At 30.0% G+C, this 15,849-nt stretch overlaps 2 protein-coding genes across 7 annotated transcripts in view; both read left to right on the top strand.

Moving 5' to 3' along the window:
- The window catches only part of LOC145242393 (uncharacterized), a 717,261-nt gene that overhangs the window by 544,291 nt on the left and 157,121 nt on the right, over positions 1 to 15,849 (top strand). The window lies entirely within an intron of this gene.
- The window catches only part of LOC145242391 (uncharacterized), an 82,042-nt gene continuing 68,673 nt past the window's right edge, over positions 2,481 to 15,849 (top strand). The window contains exon 1 of the mRNA XM_080105414.1: positions 2,481 to 3,264. The gene's annotated coding sequence lies outside the window, so the exon portion shown is untranslated. The remainder of the gene's footprint in view (positions 3,265 to 15,849) is intronic.

Genomic DNA, 15,849 nt, shown 5'->3' with positions numbered 1-15,849 from the left:
TGTCTAGCGACTTGAACCAAAAAAGAAACCTTCCTACGGTTGTGCTATACTCATTTCAAATACAAATTCATTAAAATAGGACTATTCTCTGATTTTTATTGGATATTTTTCGTTTTGTTTTGTTTTTTATTAAAAGCCAAAATTATTTTAATTTTTATTGCTTAAATCTATTGACAATACTTTTTGCACTTATGAATTCATCTGTTCCCAGGGGGGCATGTAGTATATTAAATTTCCTCAATATCAATGCATTGTTTTGATGTGTTTGAGATTTGAGTGAGAATGTTTCGCCATACCAACGTAATCTGACCATAAACTGAAGCTTAGTCAGACTTCAAACTCAGATGTCTGGAACAACTTATCTAAGATGCTATAATGTAAGATTATTTCAATTCAGTAAATTTGTGTGGCTAGGGCTGTGTGAGAGCCATTTATACAAGAGGGGAGGGAGGTATCTACAGGGATAATCATCCAATGATCAACTGCTACAATACATCTAGTGTCACCTTGAATTGTTTGAATGCCTGTTAACTGATCATAGCTTCTGGCAGCTTGTTCCATACCCAGAAATCTCTGAACTGAAAAAGCTTTCCAATGATTCAGCCCAAAAGTCTTAGTTCTGTGTCTTTAACTTTCAGATGTCCGTAGTCATTTACATCTTACAAATAAAGTTTACACTGACCACTGATGTATGAAGTTAATTCTACATTGATGGATCTCAAAGAACGTTTTGGAAAACTTGAACAAAAAGACACAAACATTAAGTACTTTCTTTCTTGATGAAGTTTGAGTTCTCTGAAGGTGGTTTTAATCAATGTCAATAAATGCTGTCCTATTGCAGTGGGTTCTCCTTTTGATAGGGTGACATGTCAACTTGCTGAGGAATTAGTAGATTCTGGATTCTTGTTTAAAATATGGTAGAGTTTTTATCTGTATTGTAAAAATATTTGTATGTGTGATTTGTTTTGCAATATAAATAATCATGTATGCAAGTTTAATTTTATGAGCAAAGAAAGGAAGCTTAATCTTTAAAATAATTGATAATAATAAAAAGAAAGGAAAGAATAATTACATATTACAAATTAATGTTTTATGAGAAAATATTCGATTTTTATTCTCTTTTCTTATTGATTAGTTTTTTCTTATTGATTAGCTTTGTCATGTTTTCTCATCGATTAGTTTCGTTTTTATGATTTTAAGTAGTGAATAGCATTTAAATTGTGATAGTGAGCAAACAAAGTCAACTAGTTCTAAATAAATAGAATTTTCATTTCACTACAGTTTGCGTATGATTTTTCAAGAAAAATGAAAGACATCCTATCATTAACCTTTTTTTTTTTTTTGAGGAACTGTTTGCTTATAGACTGCCTTGTTGAGTTGACTAAATCTATGACCATTGAAAGATAAGATAAATAAATCTTTTTTCTCCACTTCACAAAATATTAATCCAATATTTTTGGTACACTATAAAAATTGTGGTTCTTCCTCCCGAAACCAATGGTTGTTAAAACTATAATTATTGTATAGAATATCTAAATATGAATATAGTTTACACCTGTAATTAAGCCGTTTGTGTTAATTTTTCCTAAATGATAACCTTCTCTCTCTCTCTCTCTCTCTCTCTCTCTCTCTCTCTCCAGACAAAGAAAGTCATATATATATTTCTTCAATATGAACAACTAAAAGAAAAAATTACCTTGCTTTGCCCAGAGCTCATAGTTTTTAATTACTACTAATCGAAACATTGTCATTTCAGTGTAGATTTTGTACAGTTTTGTATAAATAAATATATATAGTAAATTCAAATGATGGAGATGATTTCATGCCTGCTGTATTTCTGAGTGTATAATCTTTTAAATTTGTCTTAACTGTCCTTATATCTTTAAGGTGGCGTGAATACTTGCTCATTTGTATATTATGTGTTTGACTTATATATATGCACTTAAATTTGATTATATAGAAAATCCTCAATTTTCGAGCTATTAAGACCAATCATCAACTTGCAAATACAAGTATCTCTCTCTATCTATCTATCTATCTATCTATCTATCTATCTATCTATCTATCTATCTATCTATCTAGAAAAAGAGAGGGGGAGATATAGTGAATGGAAAGATAATTTTGAATTTTGTGTTTTAATTTTTTTTTTTAATTTAACTGATTTTGCCGGATTCAAACAAGCTCAATGAATGACTCAACAGTCATTTATTTTTTTAGCTAATGTGCACATATTATGTATAATTAACTTTTATTGGGAAATAATCAGTTATTTTGTCCAGATTAATGTTTTTAAAGATGTTAATATTTCAATTTTTGGATTTTATAAAAAAAATAATTATGAATAAATACTAATTCTAGCATAAGTAGTTATGGCAGGTATTTTAAAGTGTGTGTATGTATGTATGTATGTATGTATGTATGTATATATATATATATATATATATATATATATATATATATATATATATATATATTTATATTTCTAATCTTAGACATGTATTAATTACTTGACCTATATGTTACTTTTCTCTTAACTTTGTGTTTCAAGATGACATTACTGAGACTAGTCCTTTTTCTATCTATCACGTTGTTATGGTTATATACCTGTGACTTAATGTACCATCCTTAAGAAGACACCTCCTTTTTTTATCTATCTATCTATAGGGTTTAATTTCTGTTAGGTATCGCCTTGGGTGTATTCATCATTCAAAAACAATAACAAATAAAACAAAACAAATGTCTTTTACATGTGTATCATTCTAAAAGCCTTCATTCTTAGAACGTATCTACCTTCCCCCACCCTGCCTATACTCACCAGACTCTCATCAACCCTTGTTAAGATGTTACCCACACCTGACACTCGGGCAGCCACTATCCACCTATCAGCCATTCTCTTACCTGTGTATCCCTGCATACCATATTTTTCTGCTCCCGACTTACCAATGAGGTGACGACGCTGCATGGAAGCCCTATTACTGTCGGTGGTATCGATGTCGGCACCCACCAATCTTTTTTGATGCCTGGCAGTACGGCAGGGTGGTATATTCCATCAAGCAGGCGGGATGACAGGCTGGCTGATTCATTGTTTGACTAGTGGACAAACTCTACACAAGAGAATAGAGTGAAACAGGAATACTTGCTGGTTAGAATATCATACCATGTGTCTTTGGGGTATTGAGAATTTTCTGGGATTCACATCAATGTCGATGCCAATAATCACGCAAGACAATAAAAGGATGGAAAAAAAATTGTTTAAACCAAATGGTTAGTACACACTTTTTTTAAATTTTTTATATATATATATATATATATATATATATATATATAGTAAAATACAAAATGGAAACCCCAAAAATTAAAACTAGAGGAGAAAGAAAAACAAGAGATTAACTGGTTTTGTTTGGATAAAAAAATATATTCAGAAAAAGTGATTAAACAAAACCAGTCAATCTTTTGTTTTTCTTTCTCCTGTGGTTTTGATTTGTGTTTGAAAATCTAGAAAAATATAATTTGATTAATTTTACCATATTTCAAACTTATTTAGATTAATGATTAATAATTATTTTTATGTGGACTTTCTGACTACTATTCTCATCTTGGTTATTATTTTCACATTTCGGCCGTTATAACCAACCTTCTCCAGGTGTGTTTTTCAAATTTGGGAATTTTTGTCAACTTTGGGAAAATTCTGTGTAGATTTGAGAGTTTGATATGAGGATTCCTGATTTGGAAAAGATGTACCTGAAGATGATCGGGAGTTACACCAGTTGAAACGTGTCAAGAAGAGAATAGGAGTGTAAATAGTCCAACTAATTAAAATTTTATTATAATCATCTTTTTCAATCATTTTTTTTATGCAAACATGTCTGATTACAAGTTGGGGGTTTTTTTATGAAAGAAAAATCAATTAAAAAATAATTATACTCTCCCAAACTTCCCATTGAATTTTGAATTTGCAGAAAATGTGTATATAAAAATTACTAGTTTATGTCAAAAAAAAAATTAGAACATTCTGTTTACACACACACAAAAGTGGTCATATATATCAGAATATTTTTGAAGTGAAGCCATTTGCTGCACTGCTTTGTAGGATTAAAATGACATCTTCATATTCACAATATAAGAAAAATAACATTCTAATATATTCAGTCATGTCTATGTGTTTGAAGGTTAACTCATATTGCTTTAAACAAACTCATTTATTTTTCTTATTCAATGATTGTTTTAATCTCACTATAACATGCAGTTCTATTTAGAAATATTTTTTTGTCATATGGATGTACATCTTCCTCTTTGTCTCCCCTCCTCTTTCTCCCTCACAATTATATAAAAAATATTACTCATTTTCACACACACACACACACACACACACACACACACACACACACACACACACTCTCTCTCTCTCTCTCACAATTATATAAAAAATATTACTCATTCACACACAAACACACTCTCTCTCTCTCTCTCTCTCTCTCTCTCTCTCTCTCTCTCTCTCTCTCTCTCTCTCTCTCTCTCACACACTCTATCTTTCTCTCTTATACACTTTCACTCTCACTTTATCTTTTTGCAATCTCATGCAGTCAGTCTCTCCTTGGTTTACACATACACATCATTTCTATTTTCCTTTTTTGTTATATCTTACACTATATATACATCTATATTACACAGATAATGTAAATGAAGAAATAATGACAGTGCTTAACTACATTAACAATAGCATAATATATTTATTTATAGTATACAATTATATGGTGATTTGCCATAATATACACTTATGTGCTTATATATCCATTTTAAAAGTTCTTAATACTAAATCAGTTATTAGTAGAGCTAGTGTATGTTTCTTTTGGCTTACATCAACAAGTTGAGGTTTTGGTCTGCATCATATGGAATTTTTTAGCAAAAGTTTTATGAAGTTTTATGTATATGCACCATCAACAACCCAGCAACATTTTAAACTTCTAACATTTACTATGATATTGTCCTTTTGACCACTGCATACTCGTTAATCCTTATCCTCGAGTGGCCTCTGGACCTTGATAAGTGGGGATTCCTTTGTAAAAAAAAAAAAAAGAAAAAACATTCATTTGTGCAAACCAACTCTGCCTACACACACTTTTAAGAGTTTTTTTTTTTTTTTTTGTTTTTTTAAGTATGGGGCTCATGGTGTGGAGGTAGAGGATTTAAATTACATTTTAAAATTTATATTGATTATAATTTTTTTTTTTTTTTTCTAAGATGTATTTGCAGCAAATACATTTTATTATTATTTTTTTTAATCTTTAGAGTTGCTTATATGCCTGCCAATATAGACTACAATATATTTTCTTTTCTTTATTTTTTTCTGTGAAGTGATTGTAAATGATTTCACTAGTGCTCAATAATGTATGATAATATAATGTACAATAATTTGGCAAAATTTCTGCCAGTTATTAAATGCTGCTGGTTCAGATAAACCTTTGTCTCCCCAATTTCCGTGGGAATTTACTTTTATTACTAAATACATGGCTATTTTAAGCTATTTTAAGCTATTTGCCATTACTTCATAGAAATAAAATGTACAATCACGTTTTTTTTAATATGGGTTTCTGATATTTTGAGAGTTATCTCCCCTTATTCATAGTCTTTGTATGTGCATCAGTATTTAGTATCTCATTACATATACGAAAACATTAAGCAGAAATGTTCGATATAAATTATAATAATAATAATAATAATACTTAAGGTAATTTTCTAATATATGGTCATTGATTATTTACTGTAAAATAGGTTTCATCATCACTCTCAAACAACTTATTTTTAGTTAAAAAACATTTTAGTAAAAAAAAAAACTTTATTAAAAACAGTAAGTTATAACAAATTTCAATCTACATGCGAAATACAAAAAAAAAAAGTTTAATAGAATCTTCCTTAGCCTTTTAACTAGGAGCAAAGTGTAGTATCTGTTCTGATACTTCATTTCATCTTTTTTGTCCTTTCTCAGTAAAGGAGAAATCTTTTTAAACTGAAGCAATTTTTATTTTTGCTACAATCCAGTGTTCTTTTTTTGATAGAGCTAAATTTTCCAAACATTAAAAACCGACCTCCTGTTTAATTCTGCTATCATGAGGAGGCAAGTAAATAGGAACAAGTTCAGTGACAAAAAAACTTGGAGTAATCTCCCTTTTTGATTTCTTTACATCAATGATCTTTTTCTCCTGATCGATGTGGAGGGGGGGGGTCTCTATTTTGTCTGTATGCTTAAACATGCTATATATAATCTAATGTTGAATGCAAATTTTTTTAATTAATGTTTTCTTTTTTTTTTTTTTTTTTAACGAATTATCTAAAAACGTAGAGGAGACTAGAATCTGCCTTCTTGAAAGCACAATATCTGTTAGTCACTCTCCCCCAATCTATTTAAAACTACATGCAGCATGTTTAACTAAAATTAAGTTGTTTGGCAGCAATAAAATTCTGTTGAAAACAATTCCATGCTCTTAATAATAATAATAATAATAAGCATTAGTAAATTACTGTAATGATAGAAATAACAAAAGAATGATAAATGAATGATATCTGAATTATTTTCTAGATTTTCACAGAATACTGAAAACTGAGACATCAGTGTTGTCAATGTATATCAGACAGTAGGTGTAATATTTGAAAAATATTCCAATATTCATAGTTAACTAAAAAAAAAACTAGAAAAATGCAGATAATGTTCAAACATGGTCAATTATCTTTCTGATCTTCAAAACAGGCTGCTAATAGGTTAATTAACTTCAAATTTACACAGGGCTTTACTGTTAGATATAAAGATTAATATTATAGAACATGATAATTTTTTTAAAAATGAATTCTGACATTTTGATAACTTTCTAATGCATAAATATTGAAAGGTGTGTATGTTGCATGAACGATTGCATGGATTTTTAACATATGCACCATGTATGTCAGGTGGTGCATGTGTCCTGCTAAACAATTTCCCAGTGCTGATGAACATCTAGATCATTGCAGTCTTCACAGAAAACCTTCCTCTGAACATTTTGTGTCATGTTGAAATCAGCATCATATTTAGTGATTTTTTTTTTTATTCAAATTTTCTCCTAAATACTCTACTGGTTAGCAATGGCAGAAGATTTTGAAAGTACTCCATTCACTCCAAATTCTAGCAACCATACTAGCATCTGCTCCTCTACATTCTCTATGGCATTACCAAGGTTAAAAAAAAAAGTTAACCAAATATAATTTCTGCACATCTTAATTCTCATCTGTCTCTATTGTCTTACACTTTTTGCATACAGACTTGTCATCATCTCTCAATATACCGGTAATTCTACTGCGCATCTTCTGTATCCAATGTTTACAAGTATTGCAGAAAATTGAGTTGCACCCGACTTGCTTTCCACAAACTTAGCAGGAAAATTTTTCTTTCTAGGGACTTTCCAATGCCATAAACCACTGATCATCACTTTGGTCTTGGTAATATTTCTTTTTAGACTTTTATTTTCCGTAAGTTTTTTTTCCAAGTTTTAACTTAACAAATAATTCTTCCATTCTTTCATACCAGAAAATATAAAATATAACATTCTGAACTATTTCTATACATGCTGTTAGAAAATGAGTCAATGAATGTGTTGCATAAAGAAGGGAGATACCAGAGGCCCTGATTGGTACTAGATCATGTGTTTGGAGAGGAATATAGTGAGTTAGGGTTATTTGAAATAGTTGCACTTAAGTAACAATTGGCAGTGATGGTGGTATCGATGATAATGGTGGTGGTCATCATGAACAACCTAGAAGAGAGTTTAATGAGAAGTTGGGGGGGTATTCTGCGATTAATAACACATTCAGGTAAATTAGCGAGAGGATGACCTTATGAATGTTTAGTATATCTGTTTCCTCCACCTCAAATTATGTTCATTTATGAGGAATGAATCCCAAGATGGCTACTGCACATGGATATAGGTAAAATAATTAGATGCTAATGAAAGAATATATTTGAATAAGAATTGCCAAAGTTAGAGTGCAAAATGATATCAAACTTTTCTAAACACTGTGTGTGTATTTCTTTTCTTTTTTCCTTGTTTGGGATTTGGTAACTGATCTTTTTTTCTCAGCAGTTTCACTTTGACTTATTAGAATATCAGATTAGTAATACCTGATCCAATTACATTTTGGATTATGATTTTGAATCGGAAACCCAGAAAATTAAAAATTTTAAACCAGGTTTTTCATAATTTTTTTCTTTCCTCTAAAAATAAAATTCTCATGCATTTTTATATATAACTAGCAGGACCTGTTAACCAGCGTTTCCCAGTCAAAGCAAACTACCTGCCTCCCTCGCAAATTGTAGCTTACTATGTTAAGAACTGCTTTCGGAAGAGACACCTCCAACCTCTCCATGATAAAAACTGCTTTCAGAATAGATACCCCATTTTATGAGGGGGGTTGTCAAAGTATTTGGCCGAAATTTAACCTTGATATTCGTTGTCAGCCTACCCACCGCAAAGACTACACCCCTCCTCCCTCCCAAAAAATTGTGGGTGACAGTGTCGGTCTGAGAGAAGTAGATTTCTTTATCGCGTATGTATACAAATCTGGTGGCCACTGCAATATAGGGCATAATGCATGTATCTCGAAAACTACTTGTCTCTGTCAAAGTTAGAAGAGATAAAAGGCGTCATTTTAAAGAAAATTCATGAGTTTAAGCTAAGGTAAAAATTTACCTCAAAAAACAAAAAACAAAAAAAAACAAAGGCAATGCCTAAGCAGTACCGATAATGAGTCTGGAAAAGAGCAGTAAACAAAACACAAATAAATGTGTTTCTATAGGGTAAATAGGTTTAGCAGCATAAATTATTTGACAGGCACAAAAAGTATAAAAAAACGTATTTATTTATATAAAACATATTAGACCCAACGACTGCAATAAAATCAGAAAAAATTTTATTTTTATTTTTTTTTTCATCATTTTTATTAGACTTAATGTATGACAATCGAGGCCACCATATTGCTTTTAAAATCTGGCCTTTCTAAGGTTTGACAGCTTGGCCTTTTTAAGGCCAAATTTGGCATTTTTTATGCTCTTTCATGGAACCATGTTTTAATTAAGAGCATAAAATTTGGCCAATCTGTTAAAGTTTAGGAAGACCAATTGTTAAAAGCAATATGGCAGGCTCGAATGTTGTAAATTTAGTGTAATATAAAATGATCAAAAAAAAAAATAATTAAAAAAAAAAATAGCATCGTGTAAGGGTTGAAAAGCTGCTCCCAAATCAAAAAATAAATAATGGTATGAGTAAATGTTTTTTTTGGGGGGGAAGGGGATGTTGGTGTGTAGGCAATTTGCATAGATAAGTGTAAGGTTTGAGCGCTTAATATGTTTATATTTGGTATTATTTTTTCAGCACGATTGCATCACATTGGAAAATTTCTTGTGCCAATCAAATGGGGTGGATTTTGAGAAGGGAAAAGTTATTATTTTTTAATCAGGTTTGATGAATAAGATTATGTTATGTGTATGTAGTTAATAATCAGTTACAATGGGTGCAATGAAAGTATCATAGAAAAATGGAGAATAGGTCCCAGTGTCAATTGATAGCAGTGGGAGGACTAAATATTTATAGAGAAAAATAAGGACTTCTTCCTCTATTGATACCACGATTGTGATGGTGTTGCACCTAGGATGCAATGTAGCATTTTATTATAATGACTTAATGTGTCTATAATTGTGTTAAAAAATTACATAAGATAGTGGCTAATAGCCTAGATGTAATTAATTAGTATGTGACATCTGTTATTGCAAACCTACGATACTTTGGTCCAGAGGGGAATTTCTGCAGTCAAAATATTATATAGGAGATATATTTCATTTCAGTTTATTAAGGTATGAAATATATTTTTAAACTAAGGTTAAGTCAGTCAACATTTGTTTATGAAAGGCTTTTTTTCCATATATATTTAAATCACACAAAATACACATTAAACATTCCTTAGTTTTAGGATTGAGTTATGTTTGTAAAGGAAAATAGTTTTAATTCTTTTAATTACCTGTAATTTGTAATTAACTGAACAAAGTACACATTTCTCACTTATCTATATATTTCTTTTACCTCTTATTCTATGTTGATTAAATCATTCTTTACAATTTCATAATGTCTCTGTGAGCATTTAGAGAAAAAGTGACCGTTTTTAACATAGTTATCTAATTTACATGCGTGTCTGTACATATAACAAACACGTCTGTAAAGATTTTTGCATAATAATGATAATGCTGTATAAACTATCAGTGATGGAGTTAATGATTCAATTTATTACACAGAGGTTTTAACATGAATGAGACTTATTTTTAGTTATACAAGAAGAAAGTCTTAAAAGACACAACACATTTTATGAATCAAGGTATAATAAATATAGTGAACTATGGATAAAATAGTAAGGTGGGCGGAAATATCTCTCCTTGAAGATATAATATATTTGTATAAACTGCATAAAACAACTTTTTGAGAAGCTCCATCATAATGAACAGATATTTTAAAATATCAATTCAGTATATTTATTTAACGATGGAAATGCTATTTCAAAACTTGTCTTACCAACTAATGGATAGATCGACAGATAGTCTCTTAAAGAAGTGCATAGATGTATTCAAAAATACTATTTAAAAACTTAAGTAGGAAAGACCAAAAAAATGGAGAAAGGCAGTCAGACAGGCGAGTTTAAAAAGTATCAAATTTTCAGTTTTGCACAACTGATCCAAATAGTAAAAATGAAATTGCAAGTATTTAGATATTTGAGAAATGCTAGAAACTCGTCTTGCAAGGATATCACTGTCTTCCAGAAGTATCAGATTATCTCAAACATTGGCAATTGTTGTTGTTGATGTTTTTTTATGGGGGGGGGGTACTCCTGTTTTTAATGTTGTTTTTTATGGGGGGAACTCCTGTTAAATATTGCAATATGGGAAATGCTAAGCTGCTGCTGTCGCCGACACTCAATAACCATTAACTCTGTTCAGCTCATTGTCTGCCATAATTTAGATAAGAATTCTGTTGCTCAGCATCTTTCTCTCTTAGTATCATAGTCCTCCTCTCATTCACTATATAATACATGCACTTGATATCTTCCTCCTCCTCTCTCTTCAACTATGGGTTAAATAGTATTAATGCCCTGACGATATTCCCTTTTGTTTATAATGCAGTATTACTTTTTATTCTTTTCTTTAATACTTTGGACTGTTGAGAAAGAGGGGTGTAATAAAAAATGTATAAAATAAGAGTGAAAGATCTAACAGCGTAGAGAGAGAGTGACAACGATGGACAGAAAATTAGTAAGAGATCGGTTGCTTGGTGATTAAATTGCATATTATGGCTCATTACAACAGTTAAAAATTTTTCAATCATAGTTGAATTCCCAAACCAAGGAATGCTTTAACATTTATTTTGTGAGTTAAAAAAATATAAGAAAAAAGCTTTAGGGAAACAAATGTTGGTGAATTTAGCTTTAATATAATAGATATGTATCATGCATCGCTCCTTCTCTCTAAATGTATCATACTTTCTCTCTCTCTCTCTCTCTCTCTATCTCTCTCTCTCTCTCTATATATATATATATATATATATATAATTATTTCACATATCTACACAATATTTTATGAATCTATTTTCAATATTTACTTTAATAGTGCTCAATACTTCCCCCATAACAAATTCTTTACACAAAATCTTTAATAAAAATAACCTAAAATTGATGCTGTGAAAACTTGGACGTTATTATTAAAGTACATAATAATGTGAAAATATTAAATGAGAGCAGTAAAAAAAAAAAAATTAAATTAGTAAAAAAAGTGACCAACATAACAAAAATAATATAAAGGACAAAAATATAATCATTAGAAATAGTAATGACCTAAATGCTAAAAATGAATTGAAAAATTATAACTGTAAAACACATCCTCTGTCTACTACAAAATAGATGTCTAACCAAAAGCATCGTTTTTACCAGGCCACAATATTTGTCAAAGAAAACTCAAGTAACAAGAAATATTACATAGACATGGCCTCCCTAGATTTTAAAACCAGATATTACTATCACAGAAATACATTAAAAAACAAAACACTGAATAAAAGCAGCACTAAGCAATCACTACTGGGAGTTTGAAGAAAGCAGTCTGCTTTCTTGAAACTCCCAGTAGCCAATAGTTGAGTAGAAAATAGTATGACAAATCAGTACATGTAGGAATTTAGATGACCCATGTAGACTATGTCAGAATAAGAAATTAGCTATTCTAAATTTTAAAGAACCCCAAAACTTACTAAAATGCAGAAATAAAATAGTAAGTGCATGCATACATAAAATAAATTTGAGCTTACGATAACAACACATAAAAATGTTTATATAACAAAAACAATAAGAATAATGATAATAATTATAAACTAGTATAAACAAAAAATATAAGCAAATGTATCTAAACACATCTAGATTAAAATTAGATCACCTAACACAAAAAGATGATCAATTCCCTTCAAAAACAAACAAAGAAACAGATGAATTATGGGGCAAGTAAATCTCCGCCTGAGAAACGCACAATCATCAGCTGTGAAAAATGGATGCAAGAATAACAAAGAATCTGATTGCAAACTCAACACGACGTTAATATATGAAAACATGTGGCAACATCAATTATATACATCTTGTTTACATAGAATTGAGGACTAGGGAAGACAAAATTCTGTATCAATTTTCTTAATCATAATTTGCCATAAACCCATAAATAATGCTCTCGCTCTCTCTCTCTCTCTCTCTCTCTCTCTCTCTCTCTCTCTCTCTCTCTCTCTCTCTCTGCATCAACTCGTCTATTATCGTGTTTTTAAATATTTACTTGTATAGATTGATTTACTGAAGGGGAAGTTAGACAGATGCAAACATTTAATGTTCACTAGAAGGTCACCTGGCGTTGCCTGGGCGATTTGCAATATATAACGGTTTAATGTGTTTATTTTTCTTCTAAATTTATGTTCTCTGTTTATGTTACTTAGAAACGCCTACGTGATACAGTTGCTTTTTTGTAGCTGTATAATATATGTTTACTGTGTATAATATTTCTCTTGAAATAATAAATGGCCATCAAGAGACTTCACTCTATAACAAAGAGTAGTGTGTATTAATTTGTATGTGTGTATATATGTCTCATCACACAAAAGTTAGCGAGTAAAAAATAAAACGATGACCAAACCCATTTCAACTATTTAAGGGAATTGAGAAAATAAAACACAAGTCAGATCCTCACACTGCCTTCAATCTATTTCCATGATGTTTTTTTTTTCTGTTTTGTATTTTGATTGATACGTTTTTTTTCTTTTTTTTACTTTCTAGTTTGAAACTTTTTCTTGCTTATCTTTTCTTTTAACTTCACTGATCAATATATATATATATATATATACAAGAGTATTAGTGCGAACACTGCCGAGTTATTAATGAAAAAAAGTAATATTTTATTAATGATTCGCATAAACACGCTGCATAATAGATTGAATCATTAACTCCAGCACCGAGATTTTATATTGTGTAATCATATTGGCATGCTGATTCCCATAAGATCAGCAAAGTTAAACAATGTAGAGCCGGTTTAGTATTAAATGAGTGACTATTTGATAATGCTAACGTGCTATATGTGGAAGAGCTGTTTGCTTATCCCAGCATTGTTTCCAGTGATCCTAGATTCTTGCTTGGAGAAGTATGGTTGTAGATTGTGCAACCCTTGCTTCACAATAAACCATATACAAGCACTTTTACATGAGGTATCCATTGTTGCTGAAGACAGAACAAAGATCTTCAATAGATTTTTTATTTTTTATTTTTGCTTTTAACTGATTTCAGTGTCAAACTTTTTCAGCTTACATTTTATCTCTAAGATGAGGTGTTAGAATCAGGAGACGAGAGTTGAGAATTTTTGTCAGGAATCTTTCCTTTTTTTTCCAGACAAGACTCTTCCTCTTGTTTTAATATAATAAAGTCATAAACCAAAATTAAAAATTGATGGTTTCAAACACATAATTAGCTATGGCTTAATGATACACAAGAATGCACTCATTAGATAGGATGGACTCCGGACAATTATCTAGCAGGATACAAAAAAGATAAAATTATTTAGTTGATGATTATGATTATCTTAAAGAACACAGAGGACAATTTGTAGAGTTGATAAATATGGTGGTGAGTCTGTTTAGCAACCAATTCACTTGTGTTTATGACTGAATTATTTTGTTGATGGAACTGCTCAATGATAGATGGCTACTAACTTTGAAACTGCAGGCAAACTTCAAGTTAATTTGAAAGCCATGCTGATTTTATTACTTACAAAATAATCTTGAATTGTGTGGAATTGCTTATAAGAGAGGTAAGCGTTTTAAAGTTCATTAAACAAATTAGATGAATTCATTGGTATTTGGGAGATTAGTTTTCAGTAGATTATTATTTAGAGAAATGTTTTTAATGGATTGGTATTTAGACAGTCGGTTTGCAATATATTGGTATTTAGAGAGTCGGTTTTAAATATATTGGTATTTAGAGGGTTTTTCCAATATATTGGTATTTAGGGGGTTCCTTTTCAATATATTGGTATTTAGAGGGTTCTTTTTTTTTCAATATATTGGTATTTAGAGCGTTCTTTTTTTCAATATATTGGTATTTAGAGGGTTCTTTTTTTTCAATATACTGGTATTTAGAGGGTTCTTTTTTTTAATATATTAGTGTTTAGAGGGTCGGTTTTCAGTATATTGGTATTTAGAGGGTCAGTTTTCAATACTTTAATATTTAGAGTGATAGTTTTAAAAAATATTTAAAATTTCCTTGAGAATCAAAGATAATTTTTTTCTATAAAACGGAGACATTCTTTATTTTATCCCCCCCCCCAACCTATTTAAGTGATCGTTCTTAAAATGCTTGAAACACTCAAAGATTTATCAATAACAGATTTTTGTTGAGCATGTTTCACCTCATATAAATACTGGTCTCTGACTTTCTGGTCCAGTTTTTGTTGAACAGTTTTCATGTGATAAGTCAGGCAAACAGGCATTATTAAAATTTTTTAATAATTTTCTTGTTAGTGTTTTGCTTACTGTTACAAATAGATAAATAATTTTTATAAACTTTTGAATACATATAATGTATTCAAATCCTTTTTAAAGTTATTTTAATTGTTCTATATCTATATATTTTTTTTCTATATCTATATAATAAAAGTGAATGTATGTGTAACTCGCTCACTTCAATAATCATGTGTGCAGCTATACTTTTATGAGCAGAGAAAGAAAAGCTAAATCTTAATAACTGATAATACTAAGGAAAGAATAATCGCATATGAAAATTTAATTTTATCAACAAAGAAATGAAGCTTCATTTTAATAACCAATAATAAAATATAAAGGAAAAAGTTTCTTTCACTTTTAATAGATACAAAAATATTCCCTTGTTCCTTATATTTGATTACTAAATGAGAAATTAATCTACAAGTATGCAGATGTTTTACTTCAGGATAGAGGAAGTGGATTATTCTATTTTTTAAAGTAAAATTCATCTTGCATATTTTTTTATTTTTGTAAAATTGTATTTAAGTAAGATTTAATTAACTTTTTATCCCTTTTTTTGTGTGTAGGGGGGAGGGATGTTTACATCGATTATTTGTTTCAGTCTTTATAGTATGATTTAACTTGCATGTCACAAGTCCAAAATCAATTGTTATTAATAAAAAAAAACAATAAATAGCCGAGTAGCTCTACTATTTAATAAATAAATTTACTTTTTATTCTATTCTCCTTCTAATTTATGAAATCATTTTCATATTTCTATGCCAGGCCTGAA

Source organism: Euprymna scolopes, chromosome 21 (assembly GCF_053919585.1).
Source record: "Euprymna scolopes isolate OS-2025 chromosome 21, ASM5391958v1, whole genome shotgun sequence".
NCBI lineage: Eukaryota > Metazoa > Mollusca > Cephalopoda > Sepiida > Sepiolidae > Euprymna > Euprymna scolopes.
This window is presented reverse-complemented; position numbering and strand designations above follow the sequence as displayed.